The sequence below is a fragment of the Podarcis erhardii genome (genome assembly GCF_964252035.2).
Source record: "Podarcis erhardii genome assembly, chromosome: 10".
Lineage (NCBI taxonomy): Eukaryota > Metazoa > Chordata > Lepidosauria > Squamata > Lacertidae > Podarcis > Podarcis erhardii.
Genome location: NC_138500.1, coordinates 8008873 through 8034058, shown reverse-complemented (window position 1 = coordinate 8034058; position 25186 = coordinate 8008873). Strand labels below are relative to the sequence as shown.

At 45.9% G+C, this 25186-nt stretch overlaps 1 protein-coding gene across 4 annotated transcripts in view; it reads right to left on the bottom strand.

Moving 5' to 3' along the window:
- PLXNA4 (plexin A4) overlaps positions 1–25186 on the bottom strand; it is a 621967-nt gene that overhangs the window by 290002 nt on the left and 306779 nt on the right. Inside the window, exon 1 of one of the 4 annotated variants that reach the window (XM_081879605.1) lies at positions 19926–20042. The exons of 1 other annotated variant lie outside the window; for it this stretch is intronic. The gene's annotated coding sequence lies outside the window, so the exon portion shown is untranslated. Of the gene's footprint in view, positions 1–1666; positions 1800–19886; positions 20043–25186 lie in introns of those variants that run through there. 2 more of the 4 variants (XM_081879606.1, XM_081879607.1) reach the window with 2 other exon arrangements.

The window sequence follows — 25186 nt, the reverse complement described above, 5'->3', positions numbered from 1 at the left end:
ATCTACTTGCACTTTGACATGCTTTTGAACTGCTAGGTTGGCAGGAGCAGGGACCGAGCAATGGGAGCTCACCCCGTCATGGGGATTCGAACCTTCCAATCGGCAACCCCTAGGCTCAGTGGTTTAGACCACAGCGCCACCCGCGTCCCTTGCTTGGGGGGGGGGGTATTTTTGCACTAATCACACAACAGAAGCAAGGCAAAGAACACAAAAGCACACCAAAAAGAAATTGTGGTGTATAAAGTTGCAGGCTTTTTTGCAAGAAGCTCTGGGGCATGCAATGAATAGAAATGAAAGCAGTATGTTGGCCTTAAATCTTTTCCAGGCACAGACTCGTGTGAAAATCGTGGTTGCACAGAACCAGCCTGATTCTGTCATGAGTGCAAATCCTCCATAATGCACCAGAATGGAGGGGCCTTGGGGTGTCTCAAGGTATCATCTAGCGCTCAGTGTTGCTGATCCCACCAACACACAGCCAGGCTTGCTGGGCAACTTCTTTCTCCACAACTAAAGAAGAAAAAGAAGAAGAGGAAGAGGAATGCCTCACATATTTGATATCCCGCCTTTCACTCCCCTTCAGGAGTCTCCAAGCAGCTAACATTCTCCTTTCCCTTCCTCCCGCACAACAAACACTCTGTGAGGTGAGTGGGGCTGAGAGACTTCAGAGAAGTGTGACTGGCCCAAGGTCACCCAGCAGCTGCATGTGGAGGAGCGGAGACGTGAACACGGTTCACCACATTACGAGTCCACCGCTTAAGTTGGGTCAAAATCAAAAGCCAAAATCCACAGAAGCACACCAACACACTCCCTTCCAGGGGTTTCCAGCAGCTGGTATTCAGAAGCATTTAGTGTCTCTGACTATGGAGGCAAAGCATAATTGTCTTGGCTAGTGGCCATTGATACCTCTACCCCAAAGCCATGCTCTTTTAAAGCCTTCCAAGATGGTGGCCACCACTGCTTCTTGTGGCAGTGAGTCCCACCATTTGGCGAAATGCTGCATGAAGAAGTACCTCCTTTAATTTGACCTGGAAGTTCCAGTGTTATGAGAGAGGGAGGAGAACTTGCCACCCACTCCTGGGTGGTAGGGGGCACCCCACAGTGGTGGGGGCTTTTTCAGGTGGCCAAGAAGAAGAAGAAGAAGAGTTTGGATTTGATACCCAGCTTTATCACTACCCGAAGGAGTCTCAAAGCGGCTAACATTCTCCTTTCCCTTCCTCCCCCACAACAAACACTCTGTGAGGTGAGTGGGGCTGAGAGACTTCAGAGAAGTGTGACTGGCCCAAGGTCACCCAGCAGCTGCATGTGGAGGAGCGGAGACGCGAACCCGGTTCACCAGATTACGAGTCCACCGCTCTGAACCACTACACCACACTGAAAGCAAGTCAATGTTTTAAAAATCCATATCAGCAGCACACACATCTCATTGTAATCCCAGCACAAGGCAGCAGCTGGAGAGGCGGCCAGCAGGACACCTGGGAAGCTCTGCTATTGGCAAAGATGTAGGTTGTAATCCAAGGAAAGCATCGCCCAGTGACCCCTTTGTTAAGCCGGACACCCAACCGAGATGCAAAATTAGGTCAAAGCAAGGCCTCTGTGTAAATGAAAGGGCTGGAGCGTTGCTGATCCTTTTCGGCACACTGTATAGATTGCACACACATGGACTCACACAGGGAGAAAGTTCAAGTAGGTCATTGCTTTCCTGGAAACACCTAAGTTAGAAGCCGCAGTACAGAGGACCTTCCTCTCCACATCCTCACCGTATGCCAGCCAATCAACAACGTCCTCTGGGTGGCTCACAACTGTGCAAACCACAAAGCTGAATCAACCTATGCAGAAAGGGACCGACCACAGCAGCCAGCATATAACCATCATAAGGCAACATGAAAACAGAGCCATAACCCAGCCAGCGAGGAAAACAAAATAGTTCAAAAACCGAAAAGCATTTTTTAAAACCCTAGTTGTTCAAAGTTCTAGGGAAATAATAATAATAATAATAATAATAATAATAATAATAATAATAATAATGTCTTCACCTAGCACAGAAAATTTCTTCTTTTATTTTTGGGCTATCACTTGTAGCCAAAGCATAAGCAACAGGTGAGCCTCTCTGGACAAAGTGTCCTATAACCGGGGAGCCACCACCAAGAAGGCACTGCGCATATGTCTAATGTTTGGCATGTCCATAATCAATAAGCCACCTCTCAAATAAACCTCTCCTGAACATGTAATATACTGTACTTGAGTCAATGTAAAAGTATATCTCCCCCCCCCCCCCGCCCATCACTAAGTCCCTTCTCTGTGTTCCCCTGCCATCAGCAGTGTGCATGAGAGAGACACTGAGGGATAGGGCCTTTTCAGTTGTGGTGCCCAAATTATGTAAAAGCCTCCCTAGATAGGTGACTGTGGGCCCAAGACTGTCAGCTTTTAGACACTGAAAAATTGTTTTTTAGAACCACTGCCTCCTTGAAATATTTCAGTCTGAAGCAATTTATTTATTTGGATGGCTTTTTTCCCCACGATGTTCTTGTTTTGTCTACTGTGAGTCACCAAAGACAGAATGTGAATGAATAAACTAAACTATTAGCATTATTATTTCACATCTAGACAGTGCTGCGTTTGATAAATGGACATGTCTGCTCTGTTCTGTCCAAAGGACTGAGCTAAAATGCAGCTCGTTCTTCACAAAACTTTTCACTGTCTTTTGGGTGATGCAAACAGAGTGGGGGACATGCACAGCACAGTCCCCTACTCTCTCGGAAAGCACTTTGGCAAAGAGGGAGGGGCAACAGATGTGAATTGGGACCGGTAGGGCAGATGGCAGGGAGATTAACAGTAGGTGGTGCCAGAGCCCATGAGAGGAACCAGAGCCATTGGCAAGCAGAGCCAACTAATTCTGATTCTAATTCTGACCCTATCTCATTCCCTGTTGAGTTCTACGAAGCCAGCACAAAAAGTCCCTGGTTTCTCCAGAATGTCTCTGAGGCCTCTGTCAGAGCCCTGAAACATAACTGGGGAATTAAGGTGAATGGAGGTGAATTCAGCCACCTCACCTGGTGCTTCTCTTCAGTGTCCCGTATCATAAAAAGAGAGAAAGTTTAATTAAAAAGAAAAATGGAGACGGGCATCAGCAGCAGTGGGCCCTGGCATCTGCCTGGCCACGCCAGACTTGTCACAGTTGAGAAGAAGAGGGAGAGTCGTGGTGTTTGCCCTCTTAGGTGTGTGACATCATGCTGGATTCATAAGGAAAGGGTTAACTAATTGTAAAATGACTAACCAATGGGAACCCAAGGGGAGGAGTTAGAGTTAGAGTTAGGGTGGTTGAAGGGACGCGGGTGGCACTGTGGGTTAAACCACAGAGCCTAGGACTTGCTGATCAGAAGGTCGGCGGTTTGAACCCCTGCGACGGGGTGAGCTCCCGTTGCTCGGTCCCGGCTCCTGCCAACCTAGCAGTTCGAAAGCATGTCAAAGTGCAAGTAGATAAATAGGTACCACTCTGGCAGGAAGGTAAACGGTGTTTCCGCGTGTTGCTCTGGTTCACCAGAAGCGGCTTAGTCATGCTGGCCACATGACCCAGAAGCTGTACGCTGGCTCCATCGGCCAATAAAGCGAGATGAGTGCCACAACCCCAGAGTCGGTCACTACTGGACCTAATGATCAGGGGTCCCTTTACCTTTACTAGGGTGACTGAGAAGTCAGTCTGGAGTTAGAGAGGAGATGGAGAAGATATGTCTGTGGGTTGGGCTAGTCTGATGGGAGAGAGTGAGAGAATCTGTTAAGAGGAGTCAGTCAAGCAGTTGATATAATCAGTCAGAAGGTATTAGGAAGGAATAGGCCGGTAAAGAAACTAAAGTTAAGAAACTGACAGGAATATTATCTGAGAAACCATAAACTTATTAAGGCTTATAAAATAAACTTGTTTATTTGGTTCAATTTTAACAACTGTCTGGACTCAGTGTTTTACCTGAGAGTAACGGGTTGGTGGCAGCGGGGAAGCGAGCACAGTGGTGGCGCAGGGATCAATAGACCGTTAAACGTCCGGGGACCCTGTGTGATTGCCACAAGAGCCTTCACGTACTGGGGACATCCCCATGGACACAACCCACTAGCAATTTCTTGTGCACAAGGAGACCTCTTGCTCATCTCAGCAAGTTCCCAGGGGAGAACATTCTGGGCTTACCTCCCTTTTCACCAGGCTCAGAGTCCTGTACCCTGAAGGCCAGCGTTAGTCTTGGGCCGCCGGCCACGGTGGGAGGTGCTTCAATTCACCTCCATTTCATCTCTCCTCTGAGTGAGGGCCCTCCACGCCAAGCCCACACAACAATAACATTCCCCAGTCAATTGACAGATGACATAATTTTTGAAATCTTGGTTTACACACACTCCCACCGCGCCGGCTGATTGATAAATTAGACACTTACAAGGCTTGTGCTAATCAATGGGAAGCGTTCGTTTGTAGCAACAAGAGGCAAGCTCGGGAGAGCTCATTTTTCAAGGTAACAGCCTGCCAAGAGCAAGCATTCAGCGCTCAAGGAGCCCTGCCAAGGCATCCATTAGCCGAGGCTGGGCTCACCCCAGAAGCAGCCAGCCTCTGCCAGGAGAAGCAGGGCCTGCCCTTCCTGGGGGTTTGTGACATTGGGCAATGGATTCCCACCTTCGGCGGAGCTTCGCACACAGTGTCCTGCAGGACATTTAGTATGCAAAGAATGTCAGTGGCTGTGGATTCTCTGCACTGAGCTTCTAAGGTATTATAATCACAGAATAGTAGACTTGTAGAGCTGGAAGGGACCTGAAGCATCCTCGAGGCCCAAACCCCTACAATGCAGGAATCCCAGCTAAAGCAGCCCTGACAGATGGCCTCTTATTAAAGACCTCCAAGGAAGGAGAGTCCACAACCTTCTGAGGGCATCTCTTCCACTGTCAAACAGCTCTTTCTATAGAGTATATTTAAAGCACGCCCAATGGTCATTTAAACTGCATGTTGGGGACTGTAATTTTTTACTCACAGAGCTGCATTTCCATGGACCCTTCATTCCCAGGATTCGTTTGTTTGCTTTCCCCTGCTTCAGAGGGTAGGACCCGAACAATGGATTCAAGTTACAAGAAAGGAGATTCTGACTAAACATCAGGAAGAACTTTCTGACAGTAAGAGCTATTCGACAGGAGCGTCTCCATCCCCATCGTTCAGCCCGGACACTGAGATCCAGCGCCGGGGGCCTTCTGGTGGTTCTCTCACTGCGAGAAGTGAGATTACAGGCAGAGGGCCTTCTCGGTAGTGGCACCCGCCTTGTGGAACGCCCTCCCATCAGATGTCAAAGAAATAAACAACTACTCTACTTTTAAAAGACATCTGAAGGCAGCGCTGTTTAGGGAAGTTTTTAATGTTTAATGCTGTATTGTGTTTTTAATATCCGATTGGGAGCAGCCCAGAGTGGGCGGGGTATAAATAAGTTGTTGTTGTTGTTGTTGTTGTTGTTGTTCTTCTTCTTCTTCTTCTTCTTCTTCTTCTTCTTCTTCTTCTTCTTCGTCTTCGTCTTCGTCTTCGTCTTCTTCGTCGTCTTCTTCTTCTTCCTCTTCTTCTTCTTCCTCTTCTTCTTCTTCCTCTTCTTCTTCGTCTTCTTCTTCCTCTTCTTCCTCTTCCTCTTCTTCTTCCTCTTCTTCTTCTTCTTCTTCTTCTTCTTCTTCTTCTTCTTCACATTCTGTTTGCTACAGCCTCAGTTTTGCCTGTTTGGAATCAACTGCTTGCTTAGGCACCCAGAAGCCTGAGAGAGCCCGATAACTCATTCCTAATCTTTCCTATCAGGAAGCCTAGCTGGTTTAGCGGCACTTCCATCCACATAAACACATTTGGGAATCTGTCCGCATATGCTGCTGACTGCATGAGGACGCATATGACGTGATGCTTGGAAACTGTTCTTGCGGAGACTCACTTGCAAAGCTGGCAGGCCAGACACTGTTCTTCAGTTGCGGATGAGATCATGCCTGCCTCACGCTCACGGAATGCAATGATGACCTCCTGGGATCTGGAGGGGGGAATGACTCCAAAGAAGTGTAGCAGGCCTTGCCACAAAGGGGTCTTTGACTGACTGGTGTGTGTCATCAGGGAAACAGGACTGAAGGCTTTTTGAGATTGCCCAAGCAATGCACAGCCACTTGAAAAGATGCTAGCCGGACTGCAGCAGACAGATGTACATGCTCAGACTGAGAGTCAGTGGGCACTCAAAGAGAAACAGCTCCCCTCTTTGAATCACACACAAACAAACACAAACACCACACATGGATGAACTATTGGAAAACTGAACCCAATTGCCTACCGGAACTCTTTGGCACGCATAGTCTGCAGAGTTTGGCTTGTGTTTTTTTTTCTGTTACAGAGTAGGCTTTGCCAGTTGCAATCGCTAGGACTCGCATTGTTAGAAAATAACAAGGTTGATTATCATAGAACCATAACAGGGCAGCGTTGGTAGGGACTGGAAGGCCCATCTAATCCAACCCCCATGGAATCACAGTTAAATAACCCCAGAAAGATGGCCATCCAATTTGTGTTTAAAAACTTCCAGTGAAGTCTTCTCCAGTGAAGCCCATTTCACTGTCGAACAACTCATAGGGGTCGTCCACATTTCTGCTTAAACACACATGGGTCCGAGTGGTTTTCTGCTTGACCCACACTTTCTAGGCATGAGACCAAGCAGTTATCCCTTGCCTTGCTCCTTTCCAAGGGAAAACCCGCTCTCTAGTGCTCATTCAGAGCAAGCATCAATCCAGAGAAAACTTAAATTGTTGTTTGCTCCAACTGAACACTAAAGAGTGGTTTTTCCCAATCAGAAAACAATGGGGCAAGAGGAAGCCCTTACTGTCAGAAAGTTCTTCCTCATGCTTAGTGGTAATCTCTCTGCTTGTAGTTTGAATCCATTACTTCAGGTCCTACTCTCTGGAGTAGCAGAAAACAAGCTTGCTCCATCTTCCATGTGAGAAGCCATTCAGATCTTTGAAGATGCTGTCATATCACCTCTCAGTCTCTTCTCCAGACCAAACATCCCAAACTCCCTCAATATTTCCTCATAGGGCTTGGTTTCCAGACCCTTGATCATCTTGGTTGCCCTCCTCTGTACACCTTCCAGCTTGTCAACATCCTTCTTAAGTTGTGGTGCCCAGAACTGGACCCAGTATTCCAGGTGCGGTCTGACCAAGGCAAAATAGAGTGGGATTATTATTTCCCTTGACCTGGACACTAGACTTCTGTTGATGGAGCCCAGAATAGCATTGGCTTTTTTTGCTGCTGCATCACACTGTGGACTCATGTTAAACTTGGGTTCTGCTAAGACCAATTGTTTTTGGTCACGTGTACTGCTGTCAAGTCAGCGGTCCCCTACTCTATATTTCTGCATCTAATTCCTTAGAATAAAAATGCCATTATTATAGGAAGTGCATAACTTCAATAGGAGTGTGTGTAAACCAAGTTTGTAGATCTAACCTAACAAATCTAGAGAAGAGGAAGGCAGCTATGTTTGCTCCTTTCTTCTCAGAGGATAGATTCAAGGTGATCTCTCATCTTGAGGTCCCAAAGAGAAGTGTAGGAGGAGGAAGTTGTAAACAGGATTCAAACCAAGATGTACCTATCTAAACATCAAAGAGGTAGGGAGGTCAGCTGAGCAGTTAACTTGGGATAGTCTGGAATAGTCTAGGAATCTGGAGGTTCTTAACTCTATCTGACTTAACCACACAAATCCCTCTTTTGAAAGCTGTGTTGTGCCCAAACTTTCAAAAAGAAAACCACAATTTCTGTACGTATCATAGAGAATAGGGAGGCATATGAAAATACAAGAGTCCAGGAGCCCTAATGAATGCACTGGTAGCCCAAATATGTCCTGAAATTCAGGTAATTTGTGTGGGATGTAAACACAGGAGCAGTCAATGACAACATTCCTAGAGTGTACATGTTAGAACATGGGGAGGGATGTCTGTCCAGCAAGCAGGTAAACTTCCTGGGGACGGACTTCCTCCGCATGTGACCAGAGGTGGGTGTGGCCTCACCTGTGCAGGTAATGATAAAAGCACAGGGCAGGCAGCCACTCGCTCTCTTGCCTCTTGCCTCTTGCCTCTCTCTCTGCCATCTTCCTTCGATGAGGAAACATCTAAGGATGCCCTCTTGGCTCTCAGCCAAGAGAGGACAGTACTATCTTCCTATAAGTGCATGTTTCTAAGTGCATGTAACCTTTTTAAGCCTGCCTACCTTCTGGGATCATATTGTGAACAGAATGTGAGTAAACTCTTTTATACTTTTATAAAGACTGTGTCGTGTCTTGTATTTTAAGAGGGAACAAAAGGGGAAATTACCAGAGTAATTGTTATAGAGGTTCTAGCGAACCTGTGCAAGCGTTACCGTTGCGAACTTAAAGGGGAATGTCTATAAACTCTGCTGATATTTTGGGAACTTGTTAGCACAAGTTGGATAAGGATATAATTAGTCAATATATCCTCTCCTGCACCCCAGAACATTCCCACAAAGGGTTATTGGCCCCAGTATTGCATATTTCTGCGTATTTTTGAAGGATTGCGTTGGATTGTGATTTTGAGTTGAGTAGTATTTTTCTGAGTTAACTTCCTGGTAAGCACATGGTCCTTTGTTCCATTGTGCAGTGGGGATTAAGCAACCCCCCCCCCTTCCCTCAGAGTTCACAGTGACCCAAGGCAGTGAAGATTTGTTTTGAATTTTGAGATTTTTGAGATTTTGATTTTAAAATTTTGAGAAATTTTGAAATTTTGAAGAATTTTCAAATTTTTGGATTTTAAGATGGCTAGAGCAGCTTTTGATAGTGATGCAAAGCTAGGAATGCCTGTGCTGAATGAACACAATTTCATACACTGGAAGCAGCGCTTGATAGCATGTTTAGATTATAAGCACATTTTGGAAGCTTTAAACCCTCAACCTACGGGATCGTCTGAGGAAGCTTTAGCCAAGATAAGTGCTTGGAAACGCATGAACAGCGAAGCTAGACACATAATTTTGAGTGGACTTCGTGATGAGCAGCTATCATTAATAAATAGTACAGATGATGCATCTCAAATCTTAAGAGATATTGAGCGCGTGTATGGAGAATCTAGCATAAACTGCTTCAGAAACTTGGTGTGTAAATTAACCAGAGTGAGGATGAATTCAAAAGAGGAATTCACAGAGCACATCAACAAGTTCACTGAGATTATTCAAAGAATTGATCTGACTCCCAAAGCTTTTGATGAAGATACAAAGATAGCATTTTTGTTGTCATCACTTGGACCACGCTTTAGCGCATTTGTAAGTTTGATGGATCATAGACAAGGTCTGACTTTTAAAGACTTGATTGGTTATTTAAAAGAAGAATGCAGAGATAGAGCTGAATCTCCAGTGAGAAATGCTAGAAGCAAAGACAGTAGTTATGCATCTAGGCAATTTACAAAGTCCAAAGAGATGCCTAAGAAAGTGATTTGTTTCAATTGTAACAAAGAAGGACACATTGCAAAGAATTGCAGGGCTCCTAAAGCCAAGAAACCCCACCCCTTTCAGCCAAAAGGAGAAAAGAAGGGGAAATGTGAATGCACATGGCTACTGCAAGAAAGGAATTTAACTGTCCAGAATCGTGAAAATAGACGTAATAAATGGATAATTGATTCAGGTGCCAGCTCGCATTTTTCATATAAAAAGGACTATTTTAATGAGATAAATGATGAAGAAGGATCTGAAATTGAAATTGCAGATGGGAACATTGTTAAAGCAAAAGGTGCAGGTTCCATGAGTCTGAAATGCAATATAAACAATGAATGCATTGAGAACACAATCTCTAGAGTTTTGTATGTACCAGAGCTGAGCTGCAATTTAATCAGCGTGTCCACACTGGACAAGAAAGGTTTCCAGATCACATTTGGAAATGGAGAATGCAAGGTGACTAGAAATGGCAAAGTGTTTGCTCAAGCAGAGCTAATCAATGGTGTATATGAGCTTGATCTTTCAGAGAATCAGTCTGCAAAAGTGGCACATTCCAGCCAGAAGGATGAAGCAGATCTGGACCTATGGCACAGAAGGCTTGGACATAGAGACACCAACGTCATTCTGGATCTACAGAAAAGAGATCTTGTAAGAGGTTTGCAGGTAAAGCAGAGCAACAAAGCTCCAGCAAAGTGCATAAGCTGTATTACTGAGAAGGCTGTAAAACCTTCATTTCCACGTTGTGCAGAACAAAGAAGCAACAAAGTGCTTGACATAGTGCACACTGACATATGTGGACCCATGAGTGTTCCCTCACTGGGAAAGAATAGATATATTTTAATATTTCTGGATGACTTTTCAAGATTTTGTGTTGTGTATTTCCTCAAAGAGAAGAGTGAGACAGTGGACAAGTTCCAGGAATACATTGCCATGGTCAAGAACAAATTCCAGAGAGCTCCAGCTGTGCTAATGAGCGACAATGGAGGTGAGTACTGCTCAAATGAAATGCAGGCTCTCCTGGCCAAGGAAGGAATTGCACATGTAACCACAATTCCTTACACACCACAGCAGAATGCCATAGCTGAGAGAAAGTTTAGGTCCATTATGGACATGACAAGGTGCATGCTAAAGGATGCATGTTTGCCACAGAAGCTGTGGGCCGAAGGAGTGTACACATCGGTCTATTTGCAGAATAGACTGCCAACTAAAGGTGCAGAGCGCACACCATTTGAACTTTGGCATGGGAAAGCTCCCAATCTGTCGCACATACGTGTATTTGGAAGTCCGTGTTACTTCCACGTGCCCAAGGAACACAGACACAAGCTTGACTCCAGGGCAAAAGCAGGTATCCTTGTGGGATACGCCTCTGGAGGCAAAGGATATAGAATTATGGACTTACAAACTGGTAAGACAAATGCATACCATGCGGTTTATTTTGATGAATATGGAAAAGTAGACACTAAGAACACTGTTGTGGATTCTTCTGATGAGTCAGAAAGGACTCAAGAATTTGTATATTTCCCTTTTGAGACCCCACAAAGTACTAATCTACCTTCGAGTGTTACAGCGCCCCCTACAGGCGATGCACCAGAGGACCAGAACCCTGGCGGCACCAGAGACGAAGATGAGGACTCAGATGGGGACATGCCTGCGTTGGAGGAGGATGAGGAAGCTGATGCGGTTGCAGAACCAGAGGTCAGGCACTCGTCCAGAACCAACAAAGGTGTCCCACCATTGCGGTTGTCCTACTTTGCAGGGTCAGCGTTTCCACAGGAACCTTCCACTTGGGAAGAGATACAGGAGATGCCAGCTGCAGAAGCCAGTCTCTGGAGGAAGGCCGCGCAGGAGGAGATGGATGCACTGCATCAGAACAAGACCTGGACACTCACTGAGCTGCCTCCCGGTAAGAAGGCCATTGGCAGTAAATGGGTTTTCAAGGTTAAGAAGGGGTCAGAAGGAGAAGTGCAGCGCTACAAAGCTAGACTTGTAGCACAGGGATTTTCACAGCGTTTTGGTGAAGATTATGATGAAGTTTTTGCACCAACCGTGAGGTACAGCAGCGTAAGAATGCTTCTGAGCATTGCAGCCTCCAAGAAAATGAGAGTGAAACACATAGACATTGCTACCGCTTTTCTACATGGGCAGATTTCTGAAGAAATTTATATGAAACAGCCCAAAGGTTTTGTAAAACCACATGAGGCACATTTAGTGTGCAAACTCCAGAAAGGACTTTACGGACTTAAACAGGCTGCTAGAGCCTGGAACCAGAAGTTGCATAAAATGCTGATGCAACTTGGGTACAAGCAAGGCGACGCTGATAAGTGCTTGTACAGTAAGTCAAATAATGGACAATTCTCATATATCTTAGCTTTTGTTGATGACCTGATTATTGCCACAGCAAGTGAGAAAGACTATACACAGATAGTAAAACACCTTAGCAAAGAGGTGGAGGTCAAGGAGCTAGGAGATGTCCAGTACTACCTCGGGATCCAGGTGGAAAGAGAAGAGGACGGCTCATTTCTTCTCAGCCAAAGACAGAAGATCCACGAGCTAATTGAGCACATGCAGATGCAAGACGCACATCCAGTCGCTACACCGATGGCTACTGACTTCCTGAAGAATCAGCAGGATTCGAAGCAGTTGCCAGACAACAATGACTACAGGTCGGCGATTGGTAAACTTTTGTATTTAGTTACCACATGTAGACCTGACTTAGCAAATGCTGTGGGGATTCTTAGCAGAAAAGTGAATTCTCCCACTGAGCATGATTGGGCAGGTGTAAAGAGGGTGGTGCGATATTTGAAGGGTACCATGAATTGTAAATTAAGGTTACCAGCCGTCAGAGACCCTAAGTTGGTTGGGTATACTGATGCGGATTGGGCTGGGGATAATGCTGATTATAAATCAACAAGTGGTCATGTTTTCATGTTTGGTGATGGACCTGTTTCATGGGGCAGTTATAAACAGAGCTGTGTAGCATTATCTTCCACAGAATCAGAATACGTTGCAGCAACAGAAGCCTGCAGAGAGATCGCCTGGCTTGATCAACTCATAAAGGACTTTGGGTTGGTGAGAAAAGGGCCTGTCAGCTTGCTAGAGGACAATCAAAGTTGCCTGAAGCTGACGCAGAGTGAGAAGTTCCTGGCCAGAACAAAACACATTGGGGTTAAATACCACTACATACGCCAGATGATCCAGGATGGACTTGTGGAACTATCCTACTGCAGCACCCAAGAGATGACTGCTGACATCCTGACGAAACCCCTACCAAGAGAGAGTTTCCAGAATCTACGTGTCAAGCTGGGACTCTGGGTGGTTGAATAAAGTTGTTTATGTTTTGTATAATGTTGTATTGCCTGAGAAGGGGTATGTGGGATGTAAACACAGGAGCAGTCAATGACAACATTCCTAGAGTGTACATGTTAGAACATGGGGAGGGATGTCTGTCCAGCAAGCAGGTAAACTTCCTGGGGACGGACTTCCTCCGCATGTGACCAGAGGTGGGTGTGGCCTCACCTGTGCAGGTAATGATAAAAGCACAGGGCAGGCAGCCACTCGCTCTCTTGCCTCTTGCCTCTTGCCTCTCTCTCTGCCATCTTCCTTCGATGAGGAAACATCTAAGGATGCCCTCTTGGCTCTCAGCCAAGAGAGGACAGTACTATCTTCCTATAAGTGCATGTTTCTAAGTGCATGTAACCTTTTTAAGCCTGCCTACCTTCTGGGATCATATTGTGAACAGAATGTGAGTAAACTCTTTTATACTTTTATAAAGACTGTGTCGTGTCTTGTATTTTAAGAGGGAACAAAAGGGGAAATTACCAGAGTAATTGTTATAGAGGTTCTAGCGAACCTGTGCAAGCGTTACCGTTGCGAACTTAAAGGGGAATGTCTATAAACTCTGCTGATATTTTGGGAACTTGTTAGCACAAGTTGGATAAGGATATAATTAGTCAATATATCCTCTCCTGCACCCCAGAACATTCCCACAATTTGGGGGTTACAGCAACGGTGGCTGGATTGCTCAGAGCGGACCTGTTATTTTGCTGCCAGTGCTGCCTGCAGCCTTGCACAATACCCGGCCTCTTTATTCATTTATTGGCAGATTTATAGACTACACTTTCATAAAATATATATATAGCAAGGTAGTATACAGGACACAATATTACAACAATAAGAGCAGTAAAGGTGTCCATAAAAAGGTTAGTCAATACCGGTCAGTTATAAAGAAATTCACACTTCAGAGGGTGGTCTGAGTAACATGGCCGTTAGGAGATGTCTAACAGAAGGCAGGGATGATAGCTGCCAAACCTCTCCTGGCAGGTAGTTCCACAGGGCAGGGTCTGGCACACTAAAGGCTCAGTCCCTAGTAAAGTCTGGCTGGACCTCAGGGGTGTGGAGGAATCACAAGAAGGGCCCATCAGAAGATCTCAGTGATTGAGGCAGACCATAAGGAATTTGACAGTACTTTAGGACTAATATGTGATTCCTCGGGGGGTGGGCTAGATGACCCTCAAGGGTCTCCTCCAACACTACATTCCTATGTTTAGGGTTCTTTGTGAATTAACCAAATAACATCAAACCCAGCCTGGTGGCCACCTAACACGGTTTTCTCATCATCAATGTGTTTGTTTCATAGAATTAGGGAATCATATAAATGTAGAGATGGGAGGGACCACACGGGTCGTCTAGTTGCAGGAATCTTTTGCCTAACATGGTGTATGTTTGATTATCGTCTTTCAAAGCAACTACTCTATTCCGAACTTAAAAATGGAAAGACGCTCTGAAGGCAAATCTTTAAAAAATGTAGTATAAACACGGACAACTGGGAAACACTGGCCTGCGAGTGCTCCAGTTGGAGAACAGCCTTGACCAAAGGTGTCATGGGCTTTGAAGACGCTTGAACTCAGGACTCAAGGGAGAAACGTGCTAAGAGGAAGGCATGCTTGACAAACCCTCACCGTGATCTACTCCCACCTGGAAACCTATGTCCCCACTGTGGAAGGACGTGTGGATCCAGAATTGGCCTCCACAGTCACTTACGGACTCACTGTTAAAACCGTGTTTATGGAGGACACTCTTACTTGGCTACAAGTGATCGCCAAAGAAGAAGCTTGAACCCACAACCCTGAGATTAACAGTCTCATGCTCTACCAGCTGAGCTAAGCAAGGCAGATTTGTTTATTGCACCTTCTTTCCAGCAGGGAGCTCAAGGAGACATACACCATTTCTCCTCCCCATTTTATCCTCAAGATGACCTTGCAAGGTAGGTGAGGCTGTGAGCGAGTGATGGACGCAAGGCCACACAGTGAGTTGGGGATTTCAAGCCCTAGTCTTTCTCTAACCTCTGCACCACCACATTGGCCAAGAGCAAGGGTAGGCCACCTAAGGCCCGGGGGCCACATCTGGCCCAATCACCTTCTAAATCCGGCCCCCGGACGGTCTGGGAATCAGCATGTTTTTACATGAGTAGAATGTGTCCTTTTATTTAAAATGTATCTCTGGGTTATTTGTGGAGGAGTGGGGACGTGAACCCAGTTCACCAGATTACGAGTCTACCATTCTTAACCACTACACCTCCCAAGTTCAACCCTGGCATCTCAAGGTAGGGCTGGGTGAGAAGGCTGTCTGAAAACCTGAAAAGCCTCTGCCAGCCAGTGCCCATTAATACTGAGCTAGATGGACCAATGACCATAGCTGTCAACCTTCCCTTTTTTTGTGGGAAATTCCCGTTTTCAGCGCCGCTTCCTGCTGCTATCCCGGATTGTTAGATGTCCCGTGGACTGTCCCCGGGACAGGTGAGGCTGCAGATCCCTTATTTTCAAATCCGAAAGTTGACAGCAATGCCAATGACCAGACACAGTGTAAGGCGCCTTCTTCCCCTCCTAAGCCAGGCGTAGGCAACCTAAGGCCCGTGGGACGGATGCGGCCCAATCACCTTCTCAATCCGGCCCCCAGACGGTCCGGGAATCAGCATGTTTTTACATGAGTAGAATGTGTCCTTTTATTTAAAATGCATCTCTGGGTTATTTGTGGGGCCTGCCTGGTGTTTTCACATGAGTAGAATGTGTGCTTTTATTTAAAATGCATCTCTGGGTTATTTGTGGGGCATAGGAATTCATTCATATTCCCCCCCCCCAAAAAAAATAGTCTGGCCCCTCACAAGGTCTGAGGGACAGTGGACCGGCCCCCTGCTGATAAAGTTTGCTGACCCCTGGCCCAGAGCACTGCCTGCTGCCTGCTGCTGTGAGCTACCTGTGCCAAGCTTGTTTGCGGCGTCGAATGTTTTCTTTCCATTCCGCTTTGCCTGTGTTCCTGGCTAGTTGAAGCGACACCTCTCCCTCTTCTGTCCTTCCTTTTGCTGTCCCTGAAGCTGTTCACGGAAGGCGGGGAGAGGGAAGGAGGGAAGAGCGAGGAGGGAGCGCCTGTCGCTCACCGGCCTGAGCATTCGCCCTCCTTTGGGAACCTGAGGCAACCCGGTCAATGAAACTCTACCCAAAGTGGTTTTGACATGAGGTCACGGACCGAGAAAACGCAAGGTCAGGAGTTCAGCGTCAATACAACAAGTGCCAGTCACTGCACAAAGGCTGTGGAGATCAGACATGGCTATCAAGCAAGGGCTGTCCGCAAGAGCAATCGAGCACCGAAGACAGGGTGCTGGCAGCTGCTTACTTCAGAGACGCTTCTCTCGGACTGTGCCAGGCCTTTTCTCCACTGCCAGGTCTCCTCAGCCTCCCGCCCCCTGCCTTTCAGACACAGACAAGCCAACAAACCAATAGACCATAAAGAAAGGAATCTCACAAGAACATAAGATGTGCTCCCGTGTTCTCACAGTGGCCGGTCAGATGCCCATGGGAAATCCACGAGCAGGATCTGAGCGCAAGAAGTCTCGCCCCTCTTGTGGTTTCCAGCAACTGGCATTCAGAAACATCGCTGCCTCCAACTGTGGTGGCAGAATGTGACCATTGCGGCCAGGAGCCATTAGCTCTTCCATGCAACGTGGAGAAATATGGTAGCTAATGGAACCATGGTTAACTCCTGAACCACAGGATCAAGTGCTTGGTCTATGAATAATTGAAAAAAAGAAATCAGAAAACACCTGACTGGATTGAGAATTAAAGCTTTGGCATTTGCTTTTATGGACAGGGAACAAATACAGTGGTACCTCTGGTTGTGAACAGGATCCGTTCCGGAGCCCCATTCGCAACACGAGAGAACGCAACCCATGTCTGCACAGGTCACGATTCGCCACTTCTGCGCGTGCACATGACATAATTTTGCGTGTCTGCACATGCGCGAGTGGCAAAATCCGGAAGTAACCCTTTCTGGTACTTCTGGGTCACAATGGGACACAACCTTGAAAAATGTATCATGAAGCAAACATAACACGAGGTATGACTGTATTGTAACGAAGGGGAAATATGATATATTGTAAAAAAAAACAGCAGAATGCAATCGGGAGGATAATAAATCAGAAATGGAAGTCGAGGGAAGTCCAAAGGGAGGGAGGGGGAGATATTATGCAAATTGTGTGTTGTGGATAGAAGTATATTTGTGATGAGAAAAAAAGAAAATTTATTTAAAAATAAAAGAGAATTAAAGCTTTGAGGGTATAACTGATCACTAAAGCCTTTTTTAAAAAAATCAGAATCACAGAATTATAATGTTGGAAGGGCCCACGAGGGTCATCTAGTCCAACCCCCTGCAATGCAGGAATCTTTTGCCCAACCTGGGGTTTGAACTCACGACCCTGAGATTAAGAGTCTCATGCTCTACCAACTGAATTAGTTCATTGCACATTCTCTCTGTTAGCTTATGAATTTCTCTATACTTTTTTTTCTTGCAGTCTTTTTCTTGTGGTGCAGTGGCAGCGGGAGGCCCTATTAGCTAAAGTGGTGCTTCAGGTTAAGAACAGTTTCAGGTTAAGAACGGACCTCCAGAACGAATTAAGTTCTTAACCCGAGGTACCACTGTATTATTATGAACACTACACGCCGGCAAATTAAGTATTTCATTCTGAAACTGCGTGCGGCAGTTACAACAGCAGCCAGGCTTTCTAGCTGCTTAGAGCTGCGGTCGCCTGCAAGAGTTAGAGTGGAAATGTTTGAAAGAGGCAGCCTGTGGACCACCTCATGACTCTGTGAGCGAGTGCAAAATCAGAAGGTTAATACATTCCACATTAGCCTGGGAGATGCGGATGAAGTCAGCAACTACAGAAGGAATGTCTCTGATGAAACATTTACTCTCCAGTTCAGTATTATAATGGCCTCCCTTCGCGAGCTTTTGGACCCTCCTTCTTTGGAGGTTTCGAAGCAGAGGTTGGATGGCCATCTGTCATGGATGCTTGAGTTGAGATTCCTGCATTGCAGCAGGGGGTTGGACTAGATGACCCTCGGGGTCCCTTCCAATGCTATGATTCTACCATTCTCCTCCCTTTTACACACCAGTCCCTCTGTCCACCTAACAAGACACCAGGCTTTGTTCCCAGCAGCAGCTCCCAAAAATCAGCAATAGTGTGCACATTTTAGTAATGCTGAAGCAGACCAACGTAGCTCATTCTCTCTCTCTCTCTCTCTCTCTCCCGCCTTCCCCTGCTTGCCAGTTCTTTCATTTTCCACTGCTCCCCTTTGAGGAGCAGAGGAGGACACCTAATTAGAAAAAGGAAGAAACTCTTGTTTGCACACACAGATCTTGGCAGGCAGGCAGAAGAGGAAATGCAGCGGGGGAAATATTAGTCGGCGCCTTAATATCTTGGCAACCAGGGGAGGCAAAATGCAAAGGAAAGGAAGTATCTAAGGGTTTTTAATACTTCCTCTTTCAGATAAGATAATTTCTTCTGAAGAACCGGCAGAGTGCGTGGGGGCTCTGGGAAAAGTCCTCATTGGAGTCTAGAGTTGGTGGGCTTTAGTTCTTCAGCTTTGTGACATACAGTGGTACCTCGGGTTACAGACACTTCAGATTACAGACGCTTCAGATTGCAGACTCCGCTAACCCAGAAATAGTACCTCGGGTTAAGAACTTTGCTTCAGGATGAGAACAGAAATAGTGCGGCGGCAGCGGGAGGCCCCATTAGCTAAAGTGGTGCTTCAGGTTAAGAACAGTTTCAGGTTAAGAACCGACCTCCAGAACGAATTAAGTTCTTAACCAGAGGTACCACTGTATTAGGGTAAGGGAGCACTGGGGATGAGTTTATGGAACCAAGCAGGCAATGGTCTGAAAAAGTTTGGAAACTGCTATTTCTGAGTTAGCAGAGTCTGTAAGCTGAAGCATCTGTAAGCTGAAGCATCTGTAAGCCGAGGTACCACTGTAAAACATTATTCAGAACAGCGGTCTGCATGACCCACCAGGGAAGATAATAGTGCAACAGAATTCAAAGCAGTAACAATTAATTGAACATTCAAGATTTAATTAAAACTATTTAGTTTTAGCTGAACAAAACTGATGAACTTCATCCAGCGATACTAGCTTTTAAAAGTTTGATAATCACCTGTACCTCTAGCATCCCAAGCTTTCCCCCTTGCCACTTAGCACAGATGCTGAAGCTGAGGCTCCAATACTTTGGCCAACTCCTGAGAAGAGAAGACTCCTGGAAAAGACCCTGATGTTGGGAAAGATGGAGGGCACAAGGAGAAGGGGACGACAGAGGATGAGATGGTTGGGCAGTGTTCTCGAAGCTACCAGCATGAGTTTGACCAAACTGCGGGAGGCAGTGGAAGACAGGAGTGCCTGGCGTGCTCTGGTCCATGGGGTCACGAAGAGTCAAACACGACTAAACAACTAAACAACAACAAGGTAATTCCCCACCTAGGGGGTGGTACTGCCCAATTTGGGTACCACTGGTGTAGGCAGTGCCAGCTCATCCTAGCTCCAAGGTGCAGGAAACGGACAATCAGAGCTTCCACTGTGGTGCTGTTGTCCCAACATCTCCTGCTGACCTATGGATCAGGACTTAGAGGGCAGCTGGGGAGGAAACGAATTTCACCAATTGATGGAACTTAGCAGCCGGCAAAATTGAATCAAGCCACACTTTTCCGAGATCTTCCTTGACCTGTGCAAGTTAACTGCCAAAACCATCTGACAGAGTGCTTGTCATGGGGATAATCTTCTGTGCAAAACATGCATTAGGAAATGAAGGGCATCCTTGCTAAAGGACAGTAATTCCATATAATTTCTCTCTCTCTCGTCCATCCGCACACTCACTTACTGAACTAGCTTTACAGCTGAGCTGGGAGAGGTGACAAGACAATTTCAACTGCCAGTTGCCACAAGGTGGCAGCATATAAGTGAAAGCAGTTTGGTGTGAGCAGAATGGGGGGAAGATGCACCTGCAATCAGGTTTTGGTCCTAAAGGGATCTTGTTCAGAAGGAGGGGTTTTTTTTCTTTCCAATTGCCTCCTGGCTAGATCTGTGCATTGGAAGAAAAACAAACTTGATGCAACTTCTGGGAAGTTGGACACTAACAACATACCCCTTTTGCTATTTTCTGTCTTGTCCTGCTCAGAGTAGTCAGAAAGGACCCTCCACTTCCCAGCTTAGTCAGCCCTATGAGACTCCCCTCCCCTGTGTGCCTGACTATCTGACCAGTTGCTGCATTGTGATCTCATAATTGACATCACAACTTCTTGTCGGTCAACCATTGTGGCCGGGAACCTTTTACACTGGAGCCAGTGTGGTGTAGTGGTTAAGAGCGGTGGACTTGTAATCTGGTGAACCGGGTTCGCGTCTGCTGGGTGACCTTGGGCTAATCACACTTCTCTGAAGTCTCTCAGCCCCACTCACCTCACAGAGTGTTTGTTGTGGGGGAGGAAGAGAAAGGGGATTGTTAGCTGCTTTGAATGTAGGATATCAAATCCAAACCCTTCTTCTACTACCACAAGAATGCTGGCTTAGCTCTTGGGGCAGAGCTGGGAAACTTATTTTCAGTTTAGGAAACTTATTTTCATTCCATATCATACTTGCCCTCCTGGGGGCCATATGCCAGGGGTATGGGAGACAGAAGAGGATGAATCTAGTGCCAAAAGTGGTTTGGGAAACAGGCGCGATTCTTCTCTTGGCCCAGTAGGCCAGTCAAAACGAGCTGGAGAGCCAGGCGTAGAGCCAGGCTGCGAAGGGGATATGAACTGGGTGTGGTCCAGGAATGGGAGGGCAACCTTTGGAGCCAGACAGAGTTCCTGTGGCCCCACAAGAAGCAGTAATGGCCACCAACCTAGACAGCTTTAAAGGAGGATTTGACAAATTCATGGAGGAGAGGGCTAGCAATGGCCACTAGTCATGTCTATGTTCTGCCTCCACTGTCAGAGGCAGCAGTGGTTCTGAATACCAGTTGATGGAAACCACAGGAGGGGATAGGGCCCTTGTGCTCAAATCCTGCCCCATAGGGGTATCTGGTTGGCACAGTGAGAGCAGGATGCTGAGCTAGATGGGCAACTGGCCTGATCCAGCAGGAACCTAATGTACGTACAGTCATACCTCACATTACGTTTGCTTCATGAAACGTTTTTTCAGGTTGCGTCCTGTGGCTACTTGGAAGTTCCGGAAAGGGTTACTTCCGGGTTTTGCAGCTCGTGCATGTGCAAACACGCAAAATTATGCCATGCACATGTGCAGAAGCGGCAAATCACAACCTGTGCGTGCGCAGATGCACCACTGTGGGTTGCGTTCTATTCATGTTGTGAACAGGCCTCCAGAACAGAGGTACCACTGTATGTTAAACTCACATTAAAAACAAACAGACAAAACACATGCCTGGGTCCTGCAAACAACAACCGCTTTGTCCCCCGGTTCCTAATGTGTCCTTTCCAAATGGACCCATCTCTTTATTCGCCACATATGGGGAGAATCTTTCTCCTTCTCCCCACGTAGACTTGCTTCTTTGGCCATTTGCATCGAGTTTTAGCCATTGTTCTCTAAAATTCCTCCGATCCCCAGAATGGTGAATGAGTGGAACACCAGCAGCTTCTGCAATTGGTGGTGGGTTGGGGAGGAGAGGGAGGGAAATATCTCCCCAACCCAGTTTTTCTTTCAAAGCTCTCCAGGGTAGTGAGTAATTTCAAGGACTGCAACAAATGAAGAACAGCTTTTGAGGGTTGAGCAAAATGAAAGAAACATGTCCATGTTGCTAGGCTCAGAAACTCAGGTGAGAGAACACGGAAAAATGTGAGCCTGGAGAACGTCCTCCTACCTGCAAGCTCCTTCGGTGCTTTAAATTGCACTCCTTGCACTCTGTTTCAATGAATCCTAGAATTATAAACTTGAGAAGGCTTCAAAGGGTCATCTAGTCCAACCCCCTGCAAAGCAGGATATAGGGTCATAGAACTGTAAAGTTGGAAGGTACCCAAAATGAGTTCAGGGCAGATCCACATGTGAAACTATTGGTCTCCTCCTCTTCTATGTTGTTTGAGCCTTAGGTGTTAATGTCCCACTCATCCAAAGTTTGCACAATGGATAATATTCCCATGGTCCCGGATGTAATGCGATAACCATGAGCCCAAGCCAGATCTGATCGTGCCTCTCAGCCTTGCTCCTTAGCATAATGCAACATCCGTTTTTGCCTGCAGCAATTTCTTCGCCGGCATTATCGGTCGCCGCCACCGCCAGTTTCCAGCCTTTTCTTCCCCAACAGGAATGCTTTCCAGAGCAGCCAGGGAGGCGGGTCTCCCACCGTCATCTGCGCAGCACATTTTACGCCTCCTGCAAAGGGGCTTTCAAAGCTGCTCTCAGCTGGGTTGTTTGTACAAACATGTGTATTTGCTGTGTCAACACACATTAGGCAGCAAATGTATTCCGGGGGAAAGGAAACAGATCAGGAGCAGAACCCATCTTGAAAACAAAAAAACTGAAACCACTTGCTGAGGACATCACTGGATGTTCTCAGAGGAGATCCAGACCTGAGCACGTATCTCACGAGAGGGGAGGACCATAGCTCACTGACAAAGCATCCTCCGCGCATGCAGAAGATCCCAGGTTTGATCCCTGGTATCTCCAAGCAGGGCTGGGAGAGCCTCCTCACTAGAACCTTGGAGAGGTGCTGCTGGGAAGGATTCCCTGTCTGAACCCCCAGAGAACTGCTGCCAGTCAGTGTAGACCAGTATCTCCCAAACTTGAGTCTCTAGCTGTTTCCGGACTACAATTCCCATCATCCATGACCACTGGCCTTGCTAGCTAGGGATGATGGGAGTTGTAGTCCAAAAAAACCAGCTGGAGACTCAAGTTTGGGAAACACTGGTGTAGACAATTCAGTGGTCTGAATCAGGACAGGGTAGATTTCTATGTTTCTAGGAGCTGCCATTTTTAAAAGCACCCAGCCACACTTCGCTGTGTCCCAGTAGCTCATTGGTTTGGCATGCAGAAGGTCCCAGGATGCATTTTGGTGTATGTGCTCCCGGACTTGCATGAATTAGAGCAAAGCCTTCTGGCACACAGCGTGAGGGATCCCAAAATGTAGTAGATGATAATGTCACCAGATTAATGAATTGTATAAACTGGATAAGAAAAATGGTTTTGCCTTGGAAAAATCTAAGTTGGAGACGGAGTTGTTAGATACTGAAGGTAAAAACTGATCTAAAATGTACAAGCTTTTGCTGGAGTGGCATACGAAAGATGAACAAGTTAAATCGGTGATGATCGATTGGGCTAGAGATTTAGGACATAACATAATGTTTGAGGACTGGGAAAGATTGTGGAAGAAAGGGGTGAAGTTCACCGCATGTACTTTGTTAAAGGAAAATATTATGAAAATGATGTATAGATGGTATTTGACTCCTGTAAAATTAGCAAAGATGTATCATAATTGTGATAATACATGCTGGAAATGTAAAGAAAAGGAAAGAACATTCTTTCATATGTGGTGGACCTGCTCTAAGGTGAAAGACTTCTGGGAAAAGATTTATAATGAATTGAAAAAAATGTTGAAATATACATTTATAAAGAAACCAGAGGCCTTTCTTCTCGGAAGAACAGGTTCGGAACGGCCCAAGAAAGATGTGAATCTATTTTTGTATGCCACTACTGCGGCTCGTATTTTGTTAGCTAAAAAGTGGGAAACTCAAGAATTACCAACAGTAGAAGAATGGCAGATGAAGATGATGGATTTTATGGAGCTAGCCAATCTAATCGGAAGAGTCCGCGACCAGAAGGAGGAGGAACACCACGAAGAATGGAAGAAATTCAATGATTATTTAGCTAAATTTGGTAAACTAAAATAACAGGAAATAGCATCCAGATACTTAATGGGCTTAGGATTGTATTTATGTTAACTGATAAAATAATATGTTTAATACAAGAAGGAGAAGATTTAAAGATGTTAATGTTTAATTTAAAGGGTATTAAAATTGGGATTTGGAAAACCATTATAAGGATATGCAATGAGATTCAACTAAGGGGAAATGAGGAAGTCGTCCTACAAAGTAAATAACTGTTATTTTCAATAAGGTTATGATTTATGTTTGTTATGTTTTGTTTGTCTCATGTTTTTGTTTGTCGTTGATATTGTAAAAACCAATAAATTTTTTGAAAAAAAACAAAATGTAGTAGATGAAAGAAGCTGGGAACTGATGGGAGTCAACAAGCCAAGCCTAAGGGAGGATCATTGCCCTACCAAAAAGCCCTCTCTTCCCATGGTCTATGCAATGACAAAGCAGGTGCTCTGCATATCACCTCAGTATATTCTGCCATCTGTATCCTTCTATGTATTTTTTTAAAAAATGCACACATTGCTTCTTAGTCAAGATTTCCAAACCGGCGTACTACAGAAAGACAGTTAACTCATCAGATAAGAATCAAATCACTTGAAGCACCACAAACAAAAGGCACAGCAGCAGAGATTGTGAGGTGTAGCAGTTAGAGTGTTGGACTAGAACCTGGGAGATCAGGGTTCAAATCCTGACCCATGATGCCCACTAGGTTACTTTGGTCCAGTCGCTGCTTCTCAGCCTAACCTACCTCACAAGGTTGTTGTGGGAGTTTAAAAATGAGAAGCGGTTGAAGAATCGTGTACACCACCTTGAGCTACTGGGGAAAAAAGGTGGGAGAGAAATACAATAACTCGAAATAAAATAAATAGTGCAATCATCACCCTGAACTCAGTGGTCATGAAAATGCTCAGGTATTTAAAGAGGCATTTAAACATGCTTTAAAACACTTGACCTGGCACTGGAAACTTCAAATATTGACAGGCAGACCTCTTTAGAGTTATTGTATTGTATCAACTGGGTGCCAGTGGCAAAAAGGCCCTGTCTCTGTCTGCCATTGAAATCAGGGGCACTTAAGAGAAAAGACCCTGCAGATCCAGAGCTCTTTCCCTTTGCCACACTTTAATGGAAATGAGGGTAACATGGACTCTGACTCCCTGACCATTGACCATGCTGGCTGGGGCTGATGGAAGCTGGAATCACCAGGGCCGTCTTTACCCAGGGTGCAAGAGGTGCAGGGAACCCAGGCGCCGAATTCTAGGGGGCACCAAGTGTATACCGGTCCGTCTTGATCAGTGGCAGTAATGGAGAGAAAGTCCCCACCCCCTCCTCTGTTGCTCTGTTACTCCGTAGCATTATATTCCCGACGAGTCAGGAAACAAAAGCAGGTTTTTCTGCTACGTTGTTGTTACAGGTGAGCAATGAGCAACCCCCCCCCCCGAAAAGCTCAACAACTTTGAGTTTGCTCAATAAAAGTTAATTTGGGGGTGGCTAAACTAAATTTAGGGGACGCGGGTGGTGCTGTGGGTTAAACCACAGA